Consider the following 15,679-nt stretch of genomic DNA (forward strand, 5'->3'; position numbering starts at 1 on the left):
TCAAAAGGAGCAGAAAACGTCCAATAGCTTTCATCACCCTCGACCTGGGTCTGATCTTCCAACAGTGAAATAGAGGCAAATTGGATTTCTAAGCTTTAAGCACTAGGTCAGCAAATCCCTTGTTGGTTCTTGGTTCTTTAAAATAATTGAATGTGTGATTTTATTAAGCAGACATTTAAGATAGAGGAAGTAAAAGACTCCACGGGATGCTGTTTACAAAGAACCATCTGATTTAATCAAAATAGAGTGCTCTGATCTTTATACTAAAGCATCGAATTGTTTGTGGTTACCCAGAAAACAAACAAAAAATTCAAAGAGTCCTGGACATTATTACATCCTTTAACATTGAGTGAAGCACCATGTATCCTCTCAGAACATTCCGTTTTTGATGATCAAGCAGAAGCAGTATTTCAGGCCTCCTGGGACGGATGGGGTACTACTGCCCGGGAATCACAATGGGACTGCAGCCGCTTGCTGGACTGAAGAACGACACGCCCATTACCATTTTCCCACAAGGGAAAGCAGTCAGCCCATATAACACACAGTTCCTCTCTTCTAATGTACCCAGAAATTATAGAGTTGAACTACATGTTTATTAATTACAACACATGTTGAATGGCTTTATGTTTTTCCTTCTTCACATCAAAGGCAAATTATGAAATAATTTTCCCTCTGCCACAAACTAAATTTATTTTACTGTGTGGAGGCCTTGATGAAAGCTTTCTGTCTTTCAGAGTTCTTCAATAAGCCCAGGGTCTACATTCCTGCTTTCAATTCAGGATATGGCAAACCATGAATTTCTTTAAAGGGCTGGGTAGTAAATACTTTTGTTTTTCAGGCTATATGGTCAGCGTCATAAGTATTCACCTCTGCCATCACAGTGGCACTTAAATTGGAAACAGACTGACCTTGATTGGAAGTCTAGTTCTGCCATCGTGTGACCCAAGATAAGATATGTAACACATCGAAGTCTTAGAATTATGACTAAGTCTCTAAGTCATAAGTTCACCTGCAAAACAAGTTCTTTCTCAAAGGCTTGTTGGAAAGGCTATTGAGTCCCTAGTACGTTCTAGAGACAGTACCAGTACCACATAATTCCACCCAGGGCTCATTCTCCCAACAGTGGCTTGTGGAGTTGTTATTAGCCCCTAGGAGAGCTTTGGCAAAAAATTCAGAGAGATTAGTTCTGGGTCACACAGTTAGCAATGCAGAGCTGGAATTCTGAACCAAAGTTTCTGAGACTCCAAAGCCATTTGTCCCTTCTAACCTGTGATACCTGGCTCTCACTATACTTCCTGTTAAGAATGAGAGCATGCAAAAAAATGACTAGCATATTTTGTGGCCTGTGGTAGGTACTAAACAAATGTTGTAGAAATCTTCCTGCTTTGACAGAGAAATTGTAGAAGACACCCAAGGTCCCTTCTACCAAATTGTGAGAGCAGAGTCTGGTTTTTTTATGAGGTTTAGTTATGTCAGATCATGTCCATGCATTTCCTCATGACTCAGAGATCTATAAATCATGGTCACTTTGAAAATCAGAGATAATGCAGAACAGGGTGAAGCAGGCAGAAAAGAAACTGATGAGCACGTCTCCAATGTGTTCACGTGTTCAGTTACAGCTTCCTCCCTATTTCTGTCCCTGCCATCAGATGCAGCCATCCTATCAAATTGCTGCTCCCAATACACAATGGCAGTGCTTCTTATAGTGACATTCTAAACCTAGGAATTAATTCTGAGCAAGGTTTGGGATTAGCTGGTGAGGCTGCATTTTGCATTTTTCTCTGTAAACTGGAAAGGGTAAAGGCAATGCTTGTGAAATCTCAGTGCTTTTCCCTCTGTGTTCTCTCTAGGAACTTACCCACTTCCTGCTCCAAAAGCACCATGATTCCAGTCTTTACCTAAGCCAGGTGGCCCACCTACCACCACCACAAATTAAGCAGCTGGATGTTATGATTTCCCCCTGGACAGGGCCCCATGGTACAGCCCTTCTCTCCTGGCTCACTTCCAAAGCTCAGGCCTGCTTCCGTTGGAACAGTTGGCATTTCCCTTCCAGGGCTGCCACCATGGGGCCCAGGTTCATCTGGATGCAGAGCTGCCTGCCTCCTGCCTACATGAGTTTTAGTCCGTCATTGATCAATAAGTCACAGGCCTATCTGGCCTCTCCCAGCTTTCATAGAAGTACGGCTCAAAGGTGAAAAAAAGGCTGAATAGACTCTTGCTTTTGCCTAGCATTCCTCTAACACATAGTCCCAGCCCCACCACTGTGCCCAGGCTAGAATTTATGTCAAAGGGGCTAAAAAGGGAGGGAAGGGAAAATAAAAAAGATGAGAAAGAGGAATGAAAAGACAGGATAGAGACAGGGGACAGGACAGGAGCAAAGAGGGATGTCATTCTGTGTTGGAAGATCTAGAAAATATATTTTCCTATTCTGGAAATGCACTCACATATTCTTATTCTTCCCACTGGCTTATACCGAAGCCACAGTCTAAGCCCCATGATGATCTTCCCCACCAACCCTCCTACTGCCCTCTAATCAGACCCGGTTTCCCAAGCCGTGGTCCTGCTCTATTTCCTCAGGCACACAGACTCCCAAACCTGGAGACAATATTTGACCAGCCACTTGTACTTGAGAAAACAATAGCTATTAGCTTATTGACTGCTCCCCATGATTCAGGCTCAATCTCAAGTGCTCTGTAAGTATTCTTGCCTCTAGTGGTCACCACCTCCCTGTAAATTGTCAACTCAATTTTATGATGAAGAAACCGAGGCTATATCCCTTGGCACACAACAAGTAAGAAGTCATAATTCAACCCCTGGCAATCTGAAGCTGGAACTCCTGCTCCTAACTCCCTTCCCTCAACACCGCCTCCCTTGAGGAAGAAGAGAAATGTGACCAATGTTTAGCTCAGACTGTGGAAGCAGTGTCTTCTCAATGAGAGACGTAGAACTTTCCCATAATGCATGGGGACTGCAGAGACGTAGTCACCCTTTTCTTACTCAAGGATGTGCTTCAGAGCAAAGTGGAGCGGGAGTCTGGTTAAATCACAGAACTTCAGAACTGAAAGAAAGTCATCCAAACTCTATTTTACGTATGGACCCCCATGTTCATAGGGGTGCTATTTACAATAGCCAAGTGCTGGAAACAGCCCAAGTGCCCATCAGTAAATGAATGGATCAAAAAACGGTGGTACATTTACATGATGGAATACTGCACAGCAGAAAGAAACAAAGAAAGAACTCTTACACTTCAAGACAGCAGGGACTGAACTGGAGAGCATTATATTAACTAAAATAAACCAGGCAGTGAAAGACAAATACCATATGGTCTCACCTACAAGTGGAACCTAATCAACAAAACAAACAAGTCAGAAAAATAGAATCAGAGACAAGACAATAAAGAACAAACTGACAGTGACCAGAGGGAAGGAGAGAGGGGGACAATGGGGAATAAAGGGGAAGGGTCAAGTCAATGAACACGTATAAGAATTCACGGACAAAAACAATGGAGGGGAGGATTGAATGTGGGGAGTGGGGGTGGGTAGGGCAGGGGAGAGTAGTGGGGGGAATGGGGACAACTGTAATTGAACAACAATTTAAAAACTCTATTTTACAAATGAAAACACTAAGACCCTCAAACCTGAATGAGCTCATAAGATCTCTTTGCCAAGTATAACTAGAACAAAGCTGCTTAATCAAGGGATTTCAGAATTAGAAGCCATCTGATATTCCACCTAGTCTCAGCCACTCATTTCTACGTGACTCTCTTTGTTACAGATATGGCCAATAAGAAATATAAGTAACTGGTCTATATTTGAACCACAGTATCTATTTTTCTACAAAATGTGGAAATGTGGCCAATTTCAGAGAATTATTAAGGACTACTGCAGAATAGATGGTATGCAGAATGAGCAGACCAAATGAAGGGTGCAGTGTATGGCATCTGGATACAAAAGGAACTCAATAAAGAGATATGAATGAATGGAAATTTAAAAGTAGACGTAGAAATGGTCTATCCGTGTGGTTCCAAATATGCCATCTTAAACCTTCTATAAGAAAAATCTTGGCATCTTTCCCTTTAAGAAACTCCTTTCACTGGGATAAAGTGAGTGGGAGAGTTTGACAGTGGGATAAACCTATGAGTGGGATCCAAACTTTCTATTAGATCTACAGTTTCATCTACCTGCATGGATGGGGCAAATTAAAACAGGAAACTGGCTTCAGTTACCCTAGTGAACTTGAGACATCATGTAAAGTTCCAGGGTCTGATGCCATAGGCTGCCGTCATGAACAAAACCTCATCAGAGATGTCCTCAGTGCTTGTGGATTATGCTGCTTGCTTCATATTGATGAATGAGAACACCTGGTATTGTTAGCTATCATTTCAGAGATGTCTCCAAAAATTTAAGGAATACCAGCTCACACTCTAATGGGGTGGTCAGAACTTGGGCTCTAGCTTTGTCAAGGTCAGGCAATTCTTATTCTAATTGTGTCCCATCACTTAATTATAAGACCCTCAACATCTTACTGAATCTCTCTGTCAACTCTATTCAGAACTTGTGTGTAAAATAGATGGGCTTAATAATGGTAACTAACTTTTAACAGATTATTGGTGCAGAGAATTAAATACAATAGTATTTTGCAGAGATTTCATTTTTACTTTCCAGGAAGTTGTTCATAAACTCGCTACTTGACCCAATCAACTCCTCTCCTGACCACTAGTGGACAATGACATAATAGTCTCATCTTCCTTCTTAGTTTTATTTTTAATTTTTTTTATTAATTTATTTTTTTATTGATTATGCCATTACATTTGCTCTATTCCCCCCTCCCTTCCCCTCCACCCTGCATACCCCTCCCCCACCATTTCCCCCTTTAGTTCATGAACATGTGTCTCAAATTCTTTAGATTCTGTATTTCCCCTACTATTCTTACCCTCCCCCCTATGTATTTTCTATCTACTGTCTATGCTACTTATTTTCTGTACCTTCTCCCCCCTTCCCCTCCTCCCACTCCCCTGTTGCTAACCCTCTAGGTGATCTTCATTTCTATGGTTCTGCTGCTGATCTAGCTGTCCTCTTAGTTTGCTTTTGTTTTAGGTGTGGTTGTTAGATGGAGGATCCACCTCGCCTCTGTGCACAACCAAATCTAAGAACAACTATTTTTAACAGCAGTCACAACCAAGCCACACGGAAAATCGACAATACGGAGTCCAAAGGACAACTAGATACTCGGCTGGACCGGTACGAGGAGCGAGGCCAGCAGCGGAGCAGGTTAGCTTAGTTTTATTTTTATAAAACAAACTTTTTTTTGGTTGATCATTAAGACATTTAAACCCCAGGCATTAACTATTAAGTTGGAGTCAGAATCCAGGCTCTTCCTCAGTGTTAAAAGACAATTTCAGGCTAGATAAATCGCTTGAGAAAAGAGGTTTGATTCCATTTATGTCTATATTCACTGTCCCCATGGTCAGTGAACAGTGACTCATTCAAAATCTAATTTGGGGAATTATGGCAGTTCTAAACGAGAGAAAGAGAAGCATAGATGAAATCACTGGAGTTGCCTTTGTCCATTCCTTACCAGTTAGATGAGTTACTGTAAATAGAAAAGTCCTGCCCAGAGGTCTCTTCTGGAGGGAATCCTAGGAGAGCAAAAAATGGGGAAAGAAGGTAGCACTCTTTCTCTAAAGATTCTGGCCAGCAGCTTCCAGAAAAGGAGGGGAGGAAAGTATGGGTGGAAGGAGAATCCAGGGAAGATCTTTGTTCCCTTTTTTAACGAATAAAATGGAAACCTAAATGAGTCCTGTATACATATTCCTTGACTTGACCCTTCCCCTTAATTTCCCATGATCCCCCTCCCTCCTCCTCTCTGGTTACTGTCAGTTTGTTCTTTATTTCCATGTGTCTGGCTCTCAGAGATGCTACATTGGATTACTAATCAAAAGATGTCCTGGGTCACAGAGAGTTCTCCTTTCTCTGTGTTTATGAGAATTTGATATTTAACTTCAGGCCTTTGTATTTGAAGCTGCTCCTAAAACTCAGTTTTGGCATTTCATTCTTCTCAGCAAGGTCAATTAAGGAAAGATTACTAATGTGATTTTTCTTTTCCTATCTTTCAGAGTACAGAAAGGCAACCCACCTGCATTGTGGAACAATAATTGATGAGCCAACTCACTTCTGGCAGAAGCTAGGAAGGTGAAAACATGCTTAGGAAATAGAATTAAGAGAGGAGACAAGAAAAGGACATTTCAGCAACTACTCTGGAGCTGGCTTTCCACATCACCTCATTAAGAACTCACCCCAGAGACTTCTGATCAAGAAGGTGGTGTAGACAGATATGACCCACCTCCTCATACAATCACATCAAAATTACAACTAAAATATAGAACAACCATCACTCAGAACCATCAGAAATCAAGTTGAATGGAAGTCTGAACTATAGAATTAAAGAAACCCCATCCATCCTCTCTGGTAAAAGGGGCAGAAATGTGGAGTGGGCTGGTCCCATACCCATGTGTAGTAAATAAAATTTTTGGAGGGATATCTTGGAAGCAAGGAGTCCCAGCCCCACATCAGGTCACCCAGTCCAAGGTTTGAATGCCAGGAAGATAAGTCCCCACAACTTCTGGCTACAAACACCAGCAGGGATTGGGTCAGTGGAAGCAATTTCTGGAGCCCCAAGCAGTTCTTCTTCAAGAACCCACATACAGACTCACCTACTCAGACTCACTCCCTCTGAGCTCCAGCAGCAGGATAGCAGCTTGAAAGGCACCAGTGGCATAAAAGGAGGAACTGAAGTGTCTGCATCAAGGTGAAGAGAAGCCATTGTCCCTTTTCTAAAACCTCCCCCCACAGAGCCAGCGAGCTGGTGCCATATCTGAAACTCCATTAACCTGGCTAACACTGTTTGGTCCACCTTGGAGATCCCCAAAGAGTCTGCTTCACCCAGCGGAAGGGCCCACCCAAGCTGCATTTCCATATGAATGGCTGGTCTTGGCTCTTGCTTCAAAACTTCCTAAATCCTCTCAAACAAGCAACAGCTGGCCTCAGAATTTAGGCAGTTTTCAGAACCAGAAAAGATAAAGACTCTTCCAAATCTTTGTCTTTCAAGAAGCAGCAGGCAGAGAAGACTTTTGAGGCCCCTGATACGTGTACATCACCTTCTTTGTACTTTCCTTGTTCCCCTTCCTTCCTTCCTCCAGAAAATGTCTCCTGGTTGCCTATGATGTGGGAAACACTGGACAAGACCCTGGGTATGAAACTCTCATTAAAGCAGGATGTACCTTCCAAATAGAGCTTTGCAACCAGTGGGGGAAACGGGCATTAATCAAGTGACCCCACAAATTGTTGTGAGGTTACAACTATGGCAGGTTTACTGAAGAAGAGGTGCACCCAGCTTTGAGAGAAGGTCTGATCGGGGAGAGCAAAGACAGCTTCCTGAAGAAGAGACATAGGACTTGCAATCTAAAGGATGAATAGGAATCCACTTTTCAAAGTAGGTAAGGAACATATTCCAGGCATACAGGACAGTGTGTGGAATGGCCCTGTGGCGAACGGTGTCATGGCAAGTTGGAGGAAATGCACAGATGGCAGTGTAGATAAAGAACAAGCACGGAGGGGAAACTTGTTGCCAGATGAGGCTGAACAGATGAGTAGGACTAAAAAGGAACATGCAAATTATTGTAAGAAGTTTTTCACGAAAGCCTCAGAAGGGTTCTGAGTAGGAGATGAGGTGGTCAGCTTTGCTTTTTAAAACTTCATTTTTGCTTAGATGTGTGCGAAGTTGTGGGGACGAGGTAGAGGCGCAAACAAGCTCTCCTGCCCATTGCGTGCTCTGAATCTCTGCTCCCCTTGACCTGCCACCATCCACTCATCAACATGCCTCCTGCGGTTACGGTTCTCTGTTTCATCCCTGGATGCCCACTCTGACCGTTGTCCTGTTTTCTTTAGTCCTCTAAACACTGCTAACACAGGCAGTAGGTAGTGCATTTTCTACTAATAGTTACTAATGACAGGGGATCTAAGCAGAGTACAGATGAGGCAAAAACTGGATATTGAACAGCATTAGACTTTAGTCTCAAAGTTCCCTGGATAATTTCTCCTAGGATTATCTCACTGGCTTCCCCCTACCTTCAGTCCTGCAACCCTGCTATCTTGCCACAGAACCTCATTTTATCTGTTGAGATCTTTCTCCTCCACTGTCTCCAAGTCTCAAGACCCCCCCTCCAGTCGCCACCCCCAAGCTCCTGTCTACCTACCCCTCACTAGCAATCACAGGCAGCCTCAAACATCCTGCTTCCATTTATTTAAGTTTCTTACTAGGGGGACAAAGAGCAGGACAAGAGATGGAAGACTTTGCTTTTCATAAGCAAATAAGCCAGAGAGAGGTTTTATCCAAAGCAACAACGCAAATCTCTGGCTGAAAGGAATTCTTTACCACCTAGCCAGAGTTTAAAGTACAGTAGTCTTTTACAGTTGTGATTATTTCTTTCCTTTACATATACAAGAGTCATTTGCTAATAATTTACTCCCCTGGCTGTATGTGGTTATGATGTGTCAATACCAATTCAAGAAGTATGAGGGACGTTTAATAAAAAATGACTGTAGCAGATCAAAACCAGAAGATATCAAACAGTTATCACAAAGTGTAGAAAAGATAGCAAATGTATTTTTAGCAGCAATTTAATAAAATAGGTCTGTGCAGAAAAATGGAGATGGAAAAAAAAAACAAATTTGCTGCAGGAAACATCAGCTCCCAAAAGACGCTGAGAAGTGACAGCGCAAACAGCCATCGAGGTAGAAAGGAAGAAGAAAAGAGAATGAGCCTAGACAAAGACAGCAACCTGCCGGTGCGCCTGTCATCCCTCCCATAAACTCACTTTATCGATGGGCCTAATTGTCTGAACAAAGGGGTTGAAGCTATTTTCAGACCAATTATTTTTTTCTAATCACCAATTCCCTTACAGTGAGGGGAACAGCAGAGAAACCAGGCTTTGCCAGGCTTCATTATTTCCGTTTGCTATTTACACATTCAAACTGCTTTTTGGGTCTCTGAAAGAGAAGGGTTCACGGCCATGGCGAGTTTAGGTTGCTGCAGGGAGGTCTTTCAAGGAAAGAATCTACCTCTCTGTGCACTGCCCAGAAAGCTGCTCCCTTTCATTCAGACGGTGTGTGTGAGAGAGCAATTTAATTTTTAGGGTTATAAAATAGGCTGTAGCATCAAAAAGCCTAGGTTCAACTACTGGTACCATCATAGCCAGGCAGAGTGACCTTGGCCAAATGACTTCTCTTCAAAATCAGTTTGCAGTTCTGTAAAATGGGGACAATAATATTTTCTACCTCACCTGGCTGACTGTGCGATAATTAAATAAGAAGAAACATTAAAACACTCAGAGCCATCTCTATGATATAATGTCTCAAAAGTTTCCATTATTGGGATGTCATTCATTCTTCTTGTTACACCAGATGAAGTGATAGTTAAAATGCAGTAAATCACCCAGATATTCATGTGAATTCCCTCACAAGTAGACCAAGACAAGGATCTGAGTGCAGGTAGTTTAAGTGGAAGGTGTAGAGATGACCTTCAGGGAAACAAGACAGTAACAGGAGGAGAGAAGGATGTCAGTTCAAGTTGAGTTAAGTCAGTCACCACAGTGGGTGACTGAAGCTAAATCCTGCAGGGAACCCCCGAAAATGCTTGCACAGTACCTGAAAGTTCACAGGATCGGTGAATGTCTACATTCACTTGCTTCACTAACTAGTTGATGGTGCTAAGTTCCCAGCATTTCTAGCCAACTGTCCATGGGCAGAGCAGCCTCAGGGAAAGAACCCTTAAGCAAAGGGATGCATATACTGGAAGCTGAATGGTGTCCACTGAGTGGACATCTGAAATTCTTAATAACTCAGGTACTTGAAGATAACAGCTTCCAGGGCATAGCTTTGAACTAGGGCAGGTGGTTTCCTTATAACCTTGAGATTTAAGTAGCCTTTGAAATGACCACATCACATGGATCCCAGCCAGCCTGTCACTTTGCTGCTATGTTGATCCAAAAGAGAATCATATCTTTTTTTTCAAAAGCAACATGAAATAAAGCATTGAATATAAGTGCCATTATAGCATAGCAAAAAAGAAATGATTTGGAGGTACAGAATAAGTGGATTTGGGCCTTGGTTATGTTTTTCACTAATGGATGAGTTTTTAGCTTTGTTGTATTACCTCTCTGAGCCTCTCTTCCCACTCATTAAATTGGAAATAATAATCGTTTGTCAACATGTTTTACAGCTGTGAGGTATTCTTACAAACATCATGCCCCAATAACTAAAGTTGATCTCTTTAAATACAAACTTCACTTTTGAGGGCCATCCTTGATGGAAATATTTGCAAAATACACATACCAATAAGACATATTTTATAAAAATGATAATCTCAGAACTCTTACGCTGCAACAACCATGATCTCGAGGCTAATATGATATGTCACACTATTTGCTTTCATTCTTCCTTCTCCCTCATGGTATGCTGTCCCTTCTTGCTAATAGTTTCTATGGCAACTAAGTAACTGAGCTCATTAAATCAGTAACCCAAGGTAACACCTAATACTAACCAAATAAGCTCCAGCTAGCTTGAGGGTATGCACCAATGTAAATAAATTTTGCAATAGCTCCTTTCTGTGATGCTCAGATAAACATTTTACTTAATTGCAGATTCTTTGCTGTATTTGCATAGTTGAAGATTCCAATCATTTGACCAATTTATAAAAAGTAGTGTTATGGTGCACTGCACATTGACTGTAGTATTGAAAGAGACGTTTTGCTGTAAATGCCTCATTCATTTATTCAATACCTCGTTCATTCAGTTATTTATTTATTCATTCAACAAATATTGCCTTCCCTGAGAATATACTAAAACTATAATAAGAAATCAGAAATTTACCTCATCATCAAGAAAAATAAAGTTTAGAAATGCAAAGAATGTACAACTGACCAGAATTTTATTACATTCTATATTAATCATTGTGCTTTATTAAAATTTATGTCATAAGCTTTTGCAAATAGAGTGCTTTGGAATTTAGAGTTCAAGGAGAGAAAAAAATACTTCTAGTTTGGGAGACCAAGAATGACTTTGGGCAGAAGACCTGAATGGCAGACATTTCTCCAAAGAAGACATATAAATCGTCAACAGGGACATGGAGAAATATTCAACCACTGAAAACGTGTTTGTTTAAACGGATGTGTAATAGGATGGCCTTGCTGCACAAGGACACTTGAATTCTGACCATATTCAAGGAAGAGGATTTGCAACTGTGAGTATATTCTGGTAACTGTTATGGAAAACATCTCATAGTTTACAGTTTATGTACAAAAGCTCATTACCAAAAATAAAATGCTTCTTATATAAGATTGCTTATCAAGAGCAAGTGAAGTTCACCTCTTACCACTGATAAAGGCTAGGACACTTGCAAGGAGTTGGGGGAGGTGGATCAGGCCCATCAATTTTTTCAGGGGTGTTTCACTGTGTGTTCAAGTCTCATATTTTAGATTCTTCACAAGTTAAACTAATCAACTGGATTGCATATTGGGCGGATTAATAATTCATGGCATTAAATTATGACAATGAAGTGAAAATTAAACAGAAAAAGCAACTTCTTGCTTTCTTATTGCCAAATAACATCCATCACGAACACATTAAATGTTGGATGGGTCCCTGGTTATCATCCTGAAATTGATGAATTTTTGAAATTTGGAACCAGAAAGGATCTTAGAAATCATCCTCTTCATTATGTTACCACCCCCAACATCCTGTCACCTCCACTCCACAGATGAAGAAAACGACAAGAAAAGTAAAGTTACTGTGTCATGGAATCAAGGAGAAGAAAACACAATGTTTTGAGTTTCTACTGTGTGGAAGACACACTCTCTGTGTGTGCTGTATGTCCCAAACTAGCCTTATCCGGTCAACTCCTCAAGGTCAGAACTGTTTCAATTTATGCTCCTTTTTATCCTGATTATACCACAACACCCGACACCTAATAGCTGTTCAGTACGTACGTGTGGTATAAATGACCAACTGTCTCATTAAAGACAAAGCTACAGAGTAAGCAAATGGTGGTGTGTGGCTTAGAACCCTGTTTTCCTGACACAGAGATTCATGTGCTTTTCACCGTGCCGCAAAGCTATCCCCAAGTTTGGAGATAGTTTGCCTTGCAAACTTGGGAGCTTCTCAGGTGAAACTGACCCTGAACATAGAGGGCAAGGACAAACCAAAGAGAAAAGCTAACCACTCCAGATCAGTAGGTGGCAGGTTTAATAAGCAAGGAAACTTATATACGAGGCTTGTCTTGGTGGTTGTAAAAGGAGTAGTTCTCTGCACCTACCCACCAGAACCTTAACAGTTTGTACAGAGGCTTTAACAGGGTTGAGTATGTATACTGTCCAGATGGTCATCACAGCACATGGCTCTCTCAAGGCAGAGTCCTTGAAAATTAGTGTTAGTGTGGAAACAGTAGGCACAATGTACACCCTAAAGACAGGGGAGGGGTGAGGACCTTCCAAGTGCCCAAGTCCAGCTTGAGGGTCAACACGTGGTCACATATTCTTGACGACCTCCTGCAATACCAAAATTTATAATTGGGTGTTTGCTGTGAAGGATGAGATTTCTGAGAGTGGTGAGTCCTGTTAAACTTCAGGGCAAAACACACAAAAAAGATGACTGCTTTATTACAAGTTAAAACTCAGTCTAGATTTTTGGTGATATCTCTAATGCTTTGCTTCTCGATGTATCTCTTAAAGCTATACTTCCCAAATAGTTTGACCAAAATAAAGTACAGAATCACAAACAGTCCAGTCCAAGCACCATGATGGTCATGATGGTCTCACACAGTAAACAGTAAATAACTCACCGAGGTATCAAGGCATTCACCTGAACAAACAGTCCTTTAAATACTATAGCTTGCTGGCCTTAAGAGGCAACTGTTTGTAACTAACACTCCCGCCCCCCTTCTATAGTAATTTCAGTGGCTGAAGAACACTTCCAATTTTCCACTTTACCATGTGCCAGGTGTATTTCTTTGCACTGGCCATACTTCAGGAACAAAGCAAATGACCTACTCTGAGACTTAGTTTTGCTTTTTTTTTATTTGTACAGAAGTGGAAGTCGAAATATCTACCTTGAACTTTTATTATAAGGGTTAAAGATACATGGATATGTGGATAAGCACACAATAAAGTGCCTGGCACGTGACTAGTAAGAATAATAATATCACCACCAAAACTAACAATAACATTAACGGGAGAGCTGGACTTGGAGGAAAGCAAAGTAGAAAACTTCCTTACATTCTGCCAGTGGTGATGACAAGGTAGTGTGATTTAGAGACAGATAGTAAACATACAACTCTACGAATGTTATTATAGAATGTGTAACTACTAAGAAAACAAAGCATGGAGAAGTTAATAGCAGTGGGAGAGCTATTTGACAAAAAGTACGTTGCAAGCATATGTTAGCGATATAGTCTTTGTATAACTCAGCCTTTGGTCCCTGGGCAGATGTCTGATCTGGGCTCTAAAAACTGGAACCGCTGAGTCACCTGTACGACCATCAGTCCTCCAGGAGACGTTGTCACTGAGAAATAACAGGCAGCCAACACAGGTGACTGTGCCATTCACTTGGATTTTATTAATGCAGGTTCACTCAGCTTTTATTAATGCAGATTTAATCCAAATCTATACTAACCTAATACAATACTAATCACTCAGAAATAATCAATAATAACATCACATGAGAAAATTGGGGATAATCAACCCGAGTCCCAGAGTCTCAGTCTACAAGTCTGGGAGACAGCACCATGTGCAAAGGAGCTGCCAGAGTCTTGCAGGGAAGGACCTCTGGAGCCAGGTGGGCAGTGGAACAGACAGAGTCCTCAGTCCAGCAGGGCAGAGCTTCCAGTGGCCAATGTTAAGGGAGCTCAGCGTGGCATGGAGCAGCACTCTGGTATGTGGAGCTCTCGGCTGTCTCCACAGTGGCCTGGAGCCTGCCTCAGTTATACCCTTGAGAGTGATGTACTCCATCCTCCTGGGGTGTCTCGGCACCCCTGGAGGCAAGTGGGGACTTTCCCCAGGATCCTATCTATGGGTCGTCCTGCTCTTCAGGCACAGCCATCCTGGTCATGTATGTAGATATCTTAGGTATGTCTCCTTACCAGGTGTGTCTAGCATGATAGATAGTTTCCCCCTTGAACTGAAGTGTTATGGATGACTCACAACCATCTTGGTTGACATGAGTGACTCAACTTAGTGTTATATACTTTATGCTATCTTAACTGGACCAATGCCATTTTATTGGTCCTGCTCTCCACAAAATGGTACATGAAATGATTAAGACAGAACTTCACAGCATGCATAATTACAATTATAAAACTCAATTGGAAAGAATGTCCATAGAGACAATCTTCCATGCCCGAGAGTGATATCAAAGCATAGTTACAGGAGAATTAAATCTTTTCTTTTTCTTTTGAAATAATTTTATTTTTGCTTTCTGTGGAGAAAATATCATTCACTATAAAAGTGAGAGGTATAATTAGCATGATGAGTATACACCAACAGGCTCCAAGACATTTGAGGTGAGAAACCTGCCATGGAGTCAGGTCTACTTTCTCGTCTCTTGCGTCTTGGCTGGTCTTGTAGTCACAAGGCCATTAGCTTTGACCAAAACAAAGAGGAGGAAGTGAGTCTAGGACAAGGCTTCAATTGGCATTGTGGGTTCTTTCCTTTCATAACCTCAGACTTCTATACTTTGGAAAAGAACATGATGAAATACCCTGGGAGTAGAAAAAGATGGGTCACCTGGGCTATTCCAGCCTTTCCATATGATCCAGGTGACAGTGGCTGCATGAAATCTGCAGAAAAACCACCAGTCAACCCACTGAATCATGAGAAACAATACATCGGTTTTTTTAAGCCAAAATTGGAGAGTTTAGTTTGGTGGTTTGTTATACATCCACAAATCACTGAAACAATGAAATTCATTGTGAAAGTACTCAACCTTCATCTATCTCTAACCCATCTGTGATGGGGAATTGATAATGTCAATTTCATCCCCTTTCCAGGGATAAAATTATCCAGGGATATTGAGATAATTAAAGGTGATTCTGAGTATTTAAATACAGCTTAATAATAACGCTTTAATTTATGCTACTTCATATCTTTCTAAATTAGTTTACATTCAAGTAATATTATTGCACCATATATTTAAATCTTGGCTAGAAATTTCTCAGAAGAAACATCTGAATTACAGTAGTAGGGAAGTGGTAACTAACTCAAAGGCAGGTGAAGGAAGGAAGAAGGAGAAAGAAGGGGGAAAGGGAGAAGGAAGATAATAAAAGGAAAACAAAAGAATGCAATTAACACAAAGGATCAACCAAGCCAGAAGTATCCACTGAAATGAATAAAAAGGAATTATTTCTTTCTGGTTTTTCCCCCTGCAAAAGATACTAAATTGTTTATTGAATACACATGATAATGGATAATTTACAAGCTTTATTCCCATCTATCGTTTTATCTGGTACCATAATTCAGTTTAGATATGTTGTACAGAATGTGCCAATGATCTTTAAAAACCAAATAAACTCCATGACTCTGCTGGGATGAACCTTTTAATGGTGAACTCCAGGTCACAACACAGTAACTTAT

The sequence above is a fragment of the Artibeus jamaicensis genome, unplaced genomic scaffold (genome assembly GCF_021234435.1).
Source record: "Artibeus jamaicensis isolate MK-2021 breed Jamaican fruit bat unplaced genomic scaffold, CSHL_Jam_final contig_797, whole genome shotgun sequence".
Taxonomy (NCBI): domain Eukaryota; kingdom Metazoa; phylum Chordata; class Mammalia; order Chiroptera; family Phyllostomidae; genus Artibeus; species Artibeus jamaicensis.